Here is a 12,992-nt window from a genome sequence, read left to right as displayed (position 1 = left end):
CACGCGCCCCGCCAGCCGGAGGACCCTGCTGACCGAGGGAAAACCCATGCTTTCCATCTCACTCTGTGTTTTCCATCCGGAACCATCAGCCTGGCTTCTCAGAGACCGGGCAACATATTACAGTGTTCCACCTTTGCTTAGAACATCGTTTCTTCTATAAATTTGATTTCCTCCAACAAGCTTCTTTCATGGAACAAAAGAAGACTCAACACAAAATAACTCCTGGACATCATCTGGTTGGGAAAATAATACAGACCTGCAGTGTTCCTTGTCTTTCTCAAACTCTTCCTCAAAATCTAAAATATTTCTAGTCTTTCATGTCTTAAGTTTCTTACTAAATATGGGAATTTATAAGAATTGTCAGCTGCTGGTTTAGGGGCAGCTTGCTTTTATTCAAATAATTGTTTTTCCTGCTTATTAAGGAACTCTGCTTCCTATAGAGAATTGGAAAAAGCATAAAGAAGAAAGTATATCGTCACCTGCATTTCTCTGATCTGAAAATAGCCACTGTTAACATTCAAATTCCCTATGTTACTTTTTAATGCATTTTCATACATACAGATAGGGATTCTTTGGCATGATAAGAAGCTATATGACACACCAGTTTGGCATCCTGCTATTGATCGCTATTTAAACATGAAGACATTTATCAAATCTCTCATCAGTAAAGGGTAATTCAATGTCATCAGCAGGTTGAGTATCTGAACTTGAGTCAGATACATTTGATTTCAAAGGCAAATGAAGAGGTTTTGTTGGACAACTTCCTGAAGGACAGGGGAAAACGACACCAAAACGATTCTCTCTTACCCGAGGGTGATCTGATTTACCTTTTTCAAGGACAGCCACGTGTGTACTTACCAATTTTGCACGACTTGACCTGTGTGATTCTCTGAGTTTTCCTCTGAAGATCACTCTTTAACTCAAAGACAGGGGGGAAATCAACCAAGAGTTGTGGAATCTGATCCCTGAGTATATTCAGAGTATATAAAACAGCATTCCCTGTTTCCTCCCATAGATCAAGCTGAAGCAGCTTTGAACAACCCATTTCTTAAGCACCCCATCCCCACACACTCCCAAAATCTCTGAAATCTGCTGCTAAATGGCTGCCAGTGTCTCTGCCTTGACACTGCTTCTAAATGTGCCCCAAGTAAGAAAAATCACACAGGCGTCATGAAAAAAACCAGGTCATCAAGAATACTATCTCTTCCTGGGAATAAAGGCTGCAGAGGAAATGCCAACAAGCCTGAATCAGCTCCAGCTTCTTAAGCACCTGGCTCTGGCGAGCTAGTCCAGAAATGTTCCTGCCGCGGGCACGGGCTCGGGCATTGCTCGAGCCAGCTGCGGTCTGTGCGGGATGGAACTGTCCCATCAGGTTTGGAACCAGACAGGCAGGACTGGCCCAGTCTGTGTCCTGTTGTCCAGCCTCTCCCACATGATGTCCTTGGAACCTCTGGACCTCTTTCCGGGCGCAGGCCTCCTGGGATGCCCTCTGCCACGGGACACACGCCACTCCACCTGCAGTCCACTCAGGTGTTTTGCTGAAGAAAACCTGGGGAAGTTTTTCTAGAAGGACAGCTTTGTAGTGGAGAAAAAGGGAAGTAGGGCCTCCCTGGTGGTGCAGGGGTTAAAGTCTCAGCACTATACGCTATCCGCAGCCACTGCGGCATGAGTTCAATCCCCAGCCAGGGAGCAACCCACATGGCACAGCAGACCTCTCCTGTCTCCCCGCTGCTCCCCTCAACAGTGGATTTCAGTAGATTTGCCTGCTCTGCTCCCTACTTTGTCTCCGGTGAATCCTCTCACCCCCTGCCTCCCCACCCCCGCACCTCTGGCCTACACCCCAGTTCTTGTATGCACAAATAAATAAAAATAATTTTAAAAAAGATTTATTTATTCATGCATACAAGAGCTAGGGTACAGGTCAGAGGTGTAGGGGGGCGAGAGGATTCACCAGAGACAGAGTGGGGAACAGAACAGGCAGATTGACTGAAGTACACTGCTGAGGGGAGCAGCGGGCGAGACAGGAGAGGTCTGCTGCGCCATGTGGGTTGCTCCCTGGCTGGCCAGGTATCGAACTCACGCTGCAGAGGCTGCGGATTGCTTCATAGTGCGGTGCTTAACCCCTTGTGCCACCAGGGAGGCCCAATAAAAATGAATTTTTTAAAAAGAAAAAGGAAAGCAGAATTGCCCCTTGCATCCGTGAGGGAGTACAGAAACAGATTAGCATCTGGAAGGAGCTACATGGATAAGTGGCTTAGCCTTGCTCAGCTGCAGTTTCCCATGTGACAGGAGCAGGACAACTATGTCCACTTCTTGGGCACATTGTGACGATAAGAGAGGACATGTAGCCTTTGAGGAGTGAGGAAAATTTCGGTCACACTCTTTGGAAGCTTAGAAGGGAAATGCACCTGAATAAAATTTGCTGCTAAAGCTTCCGTGAGAACTCTTACCCTCAGATCCATCGAAATGTCTCTGCAGCAAGACGAGAGGCTGCTTCAAAGCCTGCTTTTTCCCGTTGCTTTCTCATTTCCAGGTTCCTTTTTTCCCTCACGAGCTCAAAGACACTGATTCTGGCCAGTTGGAACCACATGGCCCGTTGGCAATTCATGCGTTCAGTCCCTGCAAACCTGTCTTTGATGTATCAGCCTGTGCGGCAGGTGCTTCAGGGAGAGCCCCGGGGGGCATTTTGAGCTCTGGCTTTGGGAGTTGAAAGGATGTGCCCTCGGGTCTCAGTTCCATCCTTCCTTAACTGTGCCCTTTCCAAGGACACGGTCTCTCTGTAACCCACCTAATGACTTCAGGGACTTCCAGGTATTGTTAGAGAATTATGAAAAAAAAAAAAAAAAGAATGAGATTGTGTGTGCAAGACATTCAGTGTCTGATTCTTTGTACTCTAAATTGGAGTAATTTAATTAATTTAAGCAGGTGGCGGCCACCACCCCCACTTCACTCACTGTCAAGTTCTTAGTGCCCCGTGGATGCTTAGCAAGTGCATTTTGGATCCCCGGATGCAAGGAGCTTAACTGCTAGAGCCTGGAGTATCAGGCAAGCTGAGTGAGAAGCATTTTGCCGGCCTTAAGTCTGTACTATTCTAGAAGGTTTTGTGGTCTGCAAAATGTCCTGGGGATGTGGCTCTGCGGATGTATTTCAGGGACATAAGTTCAATGAGTGATGTTCGTCGCCATTCATTTATGTTTATAAGACTGAAAGTCGGGACCTCCCTGGTGGCGCAGCGGGTTGAGCGCCACGCTGTGAAGCTGTCTGAAGCCTCTACAGCGAGGGTTCAATTCCCAGCGGCAGGCCAGGGAGATACCCACATGGTGCGGCAGACCTCTCCTGTCTCGTCCACTGCTCCCCTCAGCAGTGTGTTTCAGTCCGTCTGCCTGATCTGCTCCCCACTCTGTCTCTGGTGAATCCTCTCATCCTCCCGTGACTCTGGCCTGAACTAGTTCTTGTATAAATAAATAAATCTTTAAAAAAAAAAAACCTGAAGGGCCTCCCTGTTGGCACAGTGGTTAAGCGTTGGGTTGCGAGGCTGCCCGCAGCCTCTGCAGCGCCGGTTCGATCCCTGGATGCTCCCCGGCCACCGGAGGAGGGTCCCACATGGCGCGCAGACCTCTCCTGCCGCCCGCTGCTCCCCTCAGCAGTGTATTTCATCAGTCTGCCTGCTCTGCTCCCCACTCTGGCTCTGGTGAATTCTCTCACCCTCCCGCGCTTCTGACTGTACCCAGTGTTTGTATAAATAAATTAAATAAATAAATAAAAATAAATCTTAAAAAAAAAAAAAAGACTGAAAATCGGAGACAACTTTATGCCCAACAAAGAGGGATTGGGCAGATTAGTAATGGTTTAATCACAGCATCGGTAGGAATGTTTTAGAGGAATATTAAGTAAAAGGAAATGCTTTCAGTTTTAAATAGAATTTTTTAAATGAAGATTACAATTTTGTAAGAAGTCACGTGTAAATATAATAAATACTGTGTGTGCATGTATCTTAAAAGAAAAGAACTCAAGATGGCACTAAAGGTTATAGCTGAAGAGTGCTGTTCCTCTTCTCTCTGGCCTTTATATTTTCAATGTTTTTATAATGAACAAAAAAAATAAACTCAAGAAAAATGCTGAATGATATTCAAGTGGACAATTGACCATTCAGCCTATTACAGGGCAGGAGAGTGGACATGAGCGAGCCTTCTCCCCTGCTCCACCTACCACTTTGAGTCGCCCCTGGAGAGCAGCACCATCCACAGTGACTTTCCACCATGATGGACACATTCTCTAGCTGCACTGCCCATTAGAGTAGCCACTAGCTTGTCAAACACTTGAAATGCGGTCAGTGAATCCACACGTGACTGGTGGGCACTCTACCAGGGTACACAGCTAAGACATACCACCACCCCCCTTTTTATAGTGTTCGATAGACTCCTGGCCTGACTCAAATATTTAGCTCTTCGTTCATTGTCACCCTCCATCAACACTCGGCTCTTAACTCTTGTGACGTCACCATGACTGAAATGTTCTGGCCATATCTTCATCTTTCTTTCTCTGAATCCTTCCCTTTCCATGATAGTGTCCATCTGCCCTTTGCTCCGTGGTCTTAGCCTGGACTTACCACAACAGACTGCAACCCCTCGCTGGCCTTAGTGCCCTGCCTGCATTCTCAGCCCCTTGAAAGGGTGAAAAGTAAAAAGATCAATTTCTCTGTTGTCCAAATGGGATGAGCATTTTACCTGTTCCCCTGTCCTTTTTTTTAAGAGCATTTGCTAAAGAAAAATAGATTTGTAAACCCTAGCTCTGTCCTTTGATGTATAAATAAATCTTTTTAAAAGCTGCCTAAGCCTCTGGCCAACATTGCAACTCAGAGACTTTTTTTTAGGGCCCAGAAGCCACTTGTTTGAAATGTAAGCATGAAGGCAGCTGCCTTCCTGTTACTACTGGTCACAGAAATATGCGAAGTTTTATGTTTTCCATCAGATAAAAGCAGCTAACGACCATAGATGGCTGCCCAGTGATTCCCTTTGGACCACCTGTATCCCTAGCAACGACCTTTCCAGCCCACAGGGACCCAAGTCACTGACCCTGCCACTGGCCACGTGTCTGTCCCATCATGTCCTCACTTCCCTCCTCAAGCTCTGTGGTCTGTCCTTACATCCACTCCCTTGCCACCCCCTTGGCTCTCCCATCCCATATATATTCACTTTGTTTTCACTTGGATTTTGTTGGCAAAAATTCAACTCTCCACCTGAGAGAGGTGGCTGGAGGAAACACCAGGCCATACTGATTGATCTTGAAGGAATCAGAATATCCCTCCAAAATGTGCCACTTTGACATAGTGATTGTTTGAATTAAAGATACGTAGGAGACGGCAGGTGATGAGACAGTTGCGATCATTTTGGAAAAAGCGCTCGATATACCTTAAAAAAACAGAAATGAAATACCACAGGACCCAGTCATCCCCACTCTTGGGCATCTATCGAGGGAAGCCAAAATCATCAGCTCAAAAAATTATATGTTTGCATATAATTTTGTTTGCATATGTTTGCATATAATTTTGCAAAAATCTTTCTTGCAGCATTATTTTTTTTTTTAAAAAGTACTTTTTTTTTAAGATTTATTTATTTATTTATACAAGCACTGGGTACAGTCAGAAGCGCGGGAGGGTGAGAGAATTCACCAGAGCCAGAGCGGGGAGCAGAGCAGGCAGAAGGACCGAAGGACACTGCTGAGGGGAGCAGCGGGCGGCAGGAGAGGTCTGCGCGCCATGTGGGACCCTCCTCCAGTGGCCGGGGAGCAGCCGGGAATTGAACCGGAGCTGCGGAGGCTGCGGGCAGCTTCGCAACCCAGCGCTCAACCGCTGCGCCACCGGGGAGGCCTGCAGCATTATTTATAATAACTGGAAACAACCTTGGTGCCCGCTGATAGAGAACTGGGCCCAGAGATGTGGTCTACCATGTGGAGGACTAATATTCAGTCACAAGGAAGGACAAATGTTGCCATTTACAGCAAAATGGAAGGAGTTCGATGGAATTATGTACAGTAAAGCAATTCAGAATGACAGAGGCAAATACCAGACATTTATATTGTGGACAATTTGATGTGGATTTAGCCATGAATCACACCTCATTTTTCTCTATTCAGATTTTCCCTGATATCCAAAGGTAGAATATTCTTGGGCCTCCCTGGTGGCGCAAGGGGTTAAGTACCGCACTATGAAGCAATCCGCAGCCTCTGCGGCACTAGTTTGATCCCTGGCTGCCGGCTAGGGTCCCACATGGCACAGCAGACCTCTCCTGTCTCTCCCGCTGCTCCCCTCAGCAGTGTATTTCAGTCAGTCTGCCTGTTCTGCTCCCCACTCTGTCTCTGGTGAATCCTCTCAGCCCCCGCATCTCTGGCCTGTACCCTAGCTCTTGTACGCATAAATAAATCTTTAAAAAAAAACAACAAAAGTAGAATATTCTAGTTTGTTATGATTTTTTTTTAAAGATTTATTTTATTTATGCAAGAACCGGGGTACAGGCCAGATGCGTGGGAGGATGAGAGGATTCACCAGAGATAGAGCGGGGAACAGAACAGGCTGACTGATGAAATACACAGCTGAGGGTAGCAGCGGGCGAGACAGGAGAGCTCTGTTCACCATGTGGGTTGCTCCAAGGCTGGCGGGGATAAAACTGGCACTGCTGAGGCTGCGGACAGCTTCACAGCACTGCGCTCAACCGCCTGCACCACCAGGGAGACCTCTGGTATGATTTTTGGTAGGTTATTTTTTGGGTCTAGGAACACTAGTAGGTTGCCTGTAAATATTTGCTTAATGAGTGAGCCCTCCTAATTTATCTGGCTCGCTAGCTAACGGTTTCATGACTCAAGCCAGGAGCGTATAACCACAATGTGAATTATTGGGGGAGGTGGGTTCACAGTACCATAATGTAAGCGTACAATTACATTGGCAGGAAAGAAACCAAAAAGGGGGTCAGGAATGAAATGAATTTCTGGCAAAATTTGGAAGACTTCCCAATGCAGAAGGGCGGACCTGATCTGGAGAGCCGGAGGAATCCACACACCGGCCAGGAGGGAGGGGCACACTCAGCCGAGTGCCTGGAGGCTCTCACCCGCTTCAGAGAGGCCTTCAGGACCATGGGCTTGGAGTCCATGAGCATCTCCAATTTCCTCAACATCAGTGCCTGTGTTTATGCCACGTCTCAGAGGCATCTTATAAGGACAACCTATTAATTTGATTAGACGGGGCCTCTCCAGACAGCCAGGGGCTAACCTGTCCTTGCCTTTCACCTGCCTATCTGCCGCGTCCTAACGGAGTGATTGCTTTCTCTCCGTAACTTACCCCACCTTTCCATCAGTCGGGACCATTACAGCAGCAGCATGCAACAAAGGACGGTGAGTCTGAGTTGGGGGCAGCCCTGAGTTTGAAGAGGCTCTTGGGGACCCTCTATTTTTTGCAGTCAGCCCACCCCACACCGCACACTTCCCCGTCAAGCTTCTCCCACGGGGTGTGGGCCTCCTCTGATGCTAAAGCCCCAGACTCCCTGAGGTCAGACTCTGCTTATCAACCGTCCTCTGCTCCTGGCCACCGGCCCCCCCTGAGGACTCCCTGGGGACGCGCCTGCTCCCTGACCCAATGACCCGTGTCCCTGGCCACATCCACCAATCGCCCCCCCTTCCCGGGAGTGTAAGGGAAAGCAGGGCCAGGTCCCTGGGGGTGACAAGGCCCGTCGGGGAGAGACCCACGTGGACCTGCTGACGCGGGAGAAACTCAGCGGTCAGCGCCTCCTGCATGAGTGAGCGGAGGCCCGAGGGAGCGGGGAGGGAAAACCAAGTCCCGCTCCTGCTCCGAGGGCCTCCCGGTCCCGAACGACACATAACAAGGGAGAAACAGCTTCACAGCGCACGGCCCTCCGGAAACGGGGAGACGCCGGCACGGGGAAGAACGGCCCCAGTCAGCTCGCTCGCCGCGGCGTCCTGGGCGGGAGGGCAGGAGGAAGGGCCCGGCCGGGAGGGGTTCCCCGGGAGGCGAGACAGTCCCGAGGGCTCCCGTGGGCAGCGCGGGCCGCACCCGGCCCCCGCCAGGAGGGCCCCCCGGCCCCCGCCCCTTCTCAGGGCGAAGGCCTCACCACGTGGCGACGTCTGCGCGCTCGGCGGAGCCGTTTCCTGGGTCTGCTGGGCTTAAAAACAACCAGAGCAAAACAGCCCTTGCGGGAAGAGCCGCAGTCAGGACGGCGAGGGCGCCCGGGGCTCCCCCGGGGATGAAGGGACGCGCGCAGGCAGCGTCTCCCCCCTAACGCCCCCACCCCCCACTGAGGACGGAGCCCCACTCGGCGTTTCCCGCCCGCCCGGGAGGGGGCGGCCGCAGGCGGCCCCACCACACTGCACCCCGCCCGCCCCGAGCGCCCCTTCCCCTGCCCGCCCTTCCCGCCGCCCCGCCCGGCGGGCCTGTCGTCGCCTGAAACTGCTCCGCCCGCGAGAGCGTCAACACCGGGGTCCCCGCCCGCGCCCGCCGCGCGTGCCTCACACACACGCCACACACCACACACACCGCGTGCCACAGACGCCACACACTGCGTGCCACACACACCACAGACGCCACACACACCACACACCACACACACTGCGTGCCACACACAGACGCCACACACACCACACACTGCGTGCCACACACACCACAGACGCCACACACACCACACACTGCGTGCCACACACACCACAGACGCCACACACACCACACACTGCGTGCCACACACACCACAGACGCCACACACACCACACACTGCGTGCCACACACACCACAGACGCCACACACACCACACACCACACACACTGCGTGCCACACACAGACGCCACACACACCACAGACACCACAGACACCACACATACCACACACTGCGTGCCACACACACCACAGACGCCACACACACCACACACTGCGTGCCACACACACCACAGATGCCACACACACCACACACCACACACACTGTGTGCCACATACAGACGCCACACACACACCACACACCACAGATGCCACACACACCACACACGCTGCGTGCCACACACACCACACACACACCACGTGCCACACACACAGATGCCACATACACCACACATGCCATACACACCACACGCCACACACTCAGATGCCACACACCCAGATGCCACACACACCACATGCCACACACACCACACACAGCACACACACAGACGCCACACAAGCAGATGCCACACACACCACAGACACAACATGGCACACACCACACACATACACACACAAAACACACACTACACACACACCACATGCACCACACACATACCACACACACACACACACACCTCTACTGTCTCCTGCTCTGTCACCTCTTCGCCCTCTCACCTGGCCTCTTTTCCTGCCAGGTGTGTCTGAACTTCCCTCCTCCCGGCACCTTTGATTCTCTCCTGCTGCCTTGTCCCATGAACTGCCTCCGCCCTGTTTTAGCCAAGCCCTCACTTCCGCCGACAGCAGGGCTGGCCCTGGCAACCGAGGAGCCACGAGGCTGCAAAACACTGGAGGGGGGAAGTGAGGATGTCGGGGGGAAGGAGGTCCTGAACAGACTCACACACAACTTTTATGGACCCCGCCCCACCCCAGACCAGGGAGACCCAAGACACCAAGGACTGCAAATCCCTTAACGTCATCACCACAAGGCGGGGGCGCTGGGACCTGAGGGTGGCGTGAGCAGCCAGGCTGGGATGTAACTCAGGGGTGCGTGGTTTTTCGCCCGCTTTCAGCGAGCTGCTGGGGCTCCAGCTCAGCGGATCTGGCAGGACGCAGTCACCAGTTTCTCTCTCTCTCTTTCTCCCTTCATTCCCCGTTTTTGTAGATAAGCCCTTCGTTAACCTTCCTGTGTGCACCTGCAGTTGAGTCTCATTACAAGCCCCTCTTACATGCCCGGGCGAGGACCCTCAGTCAGACCACTCATTTCACATCGGGGCTGCCCTGCAACAACCCCATCCGTTCCTCAGCAGGCTCCTCTGCCTCTGCCTGGTGGGCCACAGGGCGGGGCCTGCTCTCACCATCGGCAGGTGACCTCCTGTTTCCTGGTCACCTCAGATAAGTCAGGCCGTTTAATTTTCATCCAGAAGTCTCAACGCGGCAGCTTAGAGACAAGAAGAAATCTGTTTGACTCCAAGCAGGTTCCTCAGCCGCCCTGCCCTTGACCCATGACCTTTCCCCAGGGGAGACTTTCCTTCACCCTCCACACGTTCAACACTCCCACTGAGCGCTGCAAACTCAGGCGCTGGGGACGGAGCTGTCAAAGGGCAGGTGCTCCGGGATCTTATCTGCGGCACGAGGGACGACCAGTAGGTAGATCATCCTCAGGTGACTTTGGCATCCCTGTTCCAGTTCCTCCCTTTGCCTTTGGTGTCTTCATTCCTAGATGACCTCGACTCTGACTTCAGGGAAAGTGGTACCCTCAGATCCCTTCCTGTTCCTCTCTCTCACTCACCTTTCTCCATCTGCCAAGCAGATGGGGCTACATCACTGTCCTATTCTCCAGCACTAGCTGGAGGTTTTTCACTCTCAAATTTTACCCGTTTGTCAGTCATTTCCATACTTACGTAATGCACACCTCTCCTAGTGCGCACAGCCTTCACTCACCCGCCACCAAAGCTCTGGCGCTCACACCTATCACCTTCTTCCCCCACAGCGCCCCACTCCTACCCTCTGGGGTAACAAGTATATTTTCCCCCTCTGGCTGGGACATCACATACTGTGTTGAACAGTCGTGGCGAACGAGTGTTCCTGATCTTAGGGGAAATGTTTTCAGTTTTTCAGCATTGAGTATGGTGTTGGCTATAGGTTTGCCTTTGATTCTTTATTATTTGAGATATGTTCATTTAATTCCCATTTTTATTGGGAGTTTTTAATAGTAAGTGGGTGATGAATCTTGTCCAACGTGTTTTCAGCATCTGTTGAGATGATGACATGATTTCTACCTTTCTTTTTCTTGATGTGGTGAATGACGATGATTGATTTGCACACAGTGAACCAAACTCGCATCCCTGGTATGAATCCAACTTGGTCATGAGGGATGATTCTCTTCATGTAACGCTGAGTTCTGTTTGGCAAGATTGGTGGTGGGGGGGGGGTTGCATTTATGTTCATCAGAGATCAAGGTATAGTTTTCTCTTTTTCTCCTCCTTCGGGGCCTTTGGTTTGGCGATCAAGGTAGTGTTGGCCTCATGAAATGTGTTTGGGAGTGTACCCTCCTCTTCAATTTGTTGGATGACTTTGAGAAGGGTAGGTATTGGGTCCTGTCTGAAGGTTTGTCTGTAGCATTGTCCAGTGAAGACAACTGCTCCTTGTTTTCTGTAATTGTGTAATTCTGTAATTTCTGTAATTGTGGTTGGTTTCTTCAAGCTGTCTATTTCATCCTGGCTCAATCTTGGAAGGTTGATTCTGAAAGTTCTTCCACTTCTAGGTTGTCCAGTTTGCTCATAGACATTCTGGGGGGCCCGCAGGAGCCTTTGTATTCTGCAATATCTGTTGTAATTTCACTTCTTTCATTTTTGATTCTTCTTATTTGGATTTTCTCTCTTTCTCTGGTGATTCCAGTTAATTACTTATCAATTTTGTTTATTCTTTCAAAGAGCAAGATCTTGGTTTCATTGATCTTTTATAGCATCTTTTTGGTTTCCATTTTGTTTATTGCTGCTCTAATTTTTATTATTTTTCTTCCTTCTATTGATTTTTTTGGTCTCATTCTTTCTTCTATTTCTAGTTCCTTCAGTTGTAGAGTTAGCTTAATTATTTGAGATTTGTCTTTGTTTATTGATGGAGGCCTGGATTTCTACTTACTTCCTTCTTCATAGGCACCTAGTGATCCCATAGGATCTGGTAGCTTGTTTCTTCATTTCCATTAATCTCCAGATAATTTTTTATTTTTCATTTGATTTTTTTAGTCAACCCAGGAGTTATTCAAAAACATTTTGTATAGTCTCTATGTGTTTGAGTTTTTTCTGGGTTTATTTTTGTGATTGATTTCTAGTTTTATGCCATTGTGCTCAGAAACAATGCTTGATATATCTATTTTCATATACTTTTGATACCTGTTTTATGCCCCAGCATATCCTCAATCCTTAAAAATGTTCCATGTGCTCTTGAGAAGAATGTGTATCTGTTTCCTTGGGGATGGATGGCTCTGTAAATGCCTATTAATTCCATTTGATCTATTACTTCACTTAAGCCATTATTTCCTTGTTTACTTTCTGTCTGGATGATCTATCCATTGATGTAAGCGATGTGTCGAAATCTCCTACAATTATTGTGTAGCTGTCAATGTGTTTCTTTAAGTCTGTTAATGTTTGTTTTACATATTTGAGTGTACCTGTGTTATGTGTAAATACTGATGATAGTTATATCTTATTGATAGTTTGTTCCCCTGATCATTACAGGGTACCAGGCTTTGTTACTGATTACTTTTTTAGTTGAAAGTCTTATTTATTATATTTAAAAATAGCAATACCTGACTTTTTATGTTATTGTTTGAAACATCTTTCTCTATCCTTTCACTTTAAGTCTATGTTTGTCTTCACATCTGAATTGAAGTTCTTGTATGCATAATATAGATGACCTATGCTTTTATATCCAGCCTGTTGTCCCATGTCTTTTAATTGGTAAGTTCAGACCATTCATATTTAGGGTAATTATTGCTATCAGAGGCTTATTTACTGCTATGCTATCTTTGGTATTGGGGTTGTTTTATCTATATGCTGTTTCTTTTTCCTGTGTTTCTTATCTCGTCTTTCATTTGGATGCCAACCCCTAGTGTTTCTCTGAGTTTTTCATTTCTTCCTCTAAGTGTACATTCTCGATTTTTGTTTTGTGGTTACCATCAGGATTGTAGCAAAGATTCTTATCTGAAATAGTCTTTTTTGTGCTGGTATCAACTCATTTTCCTTTAGCTATACAGATTCTGTCCTTTTCTACCCCCCCCCTTTAAAGTTCTGTATTT

This window comes from Talpa europaea (genome assembly GCF_964194135.1).
Source record: "Talpa europaea genome assembly, chromosome: 6".
Lineage (NCBI taxonomy): Eukaryota > Metazoa > Chordata > Mammalia > Eulipotyphla > Talpidae > Talpa > Talpa europaea.
Note: the sequence above shows the minus strand (reverse complement) of the source record.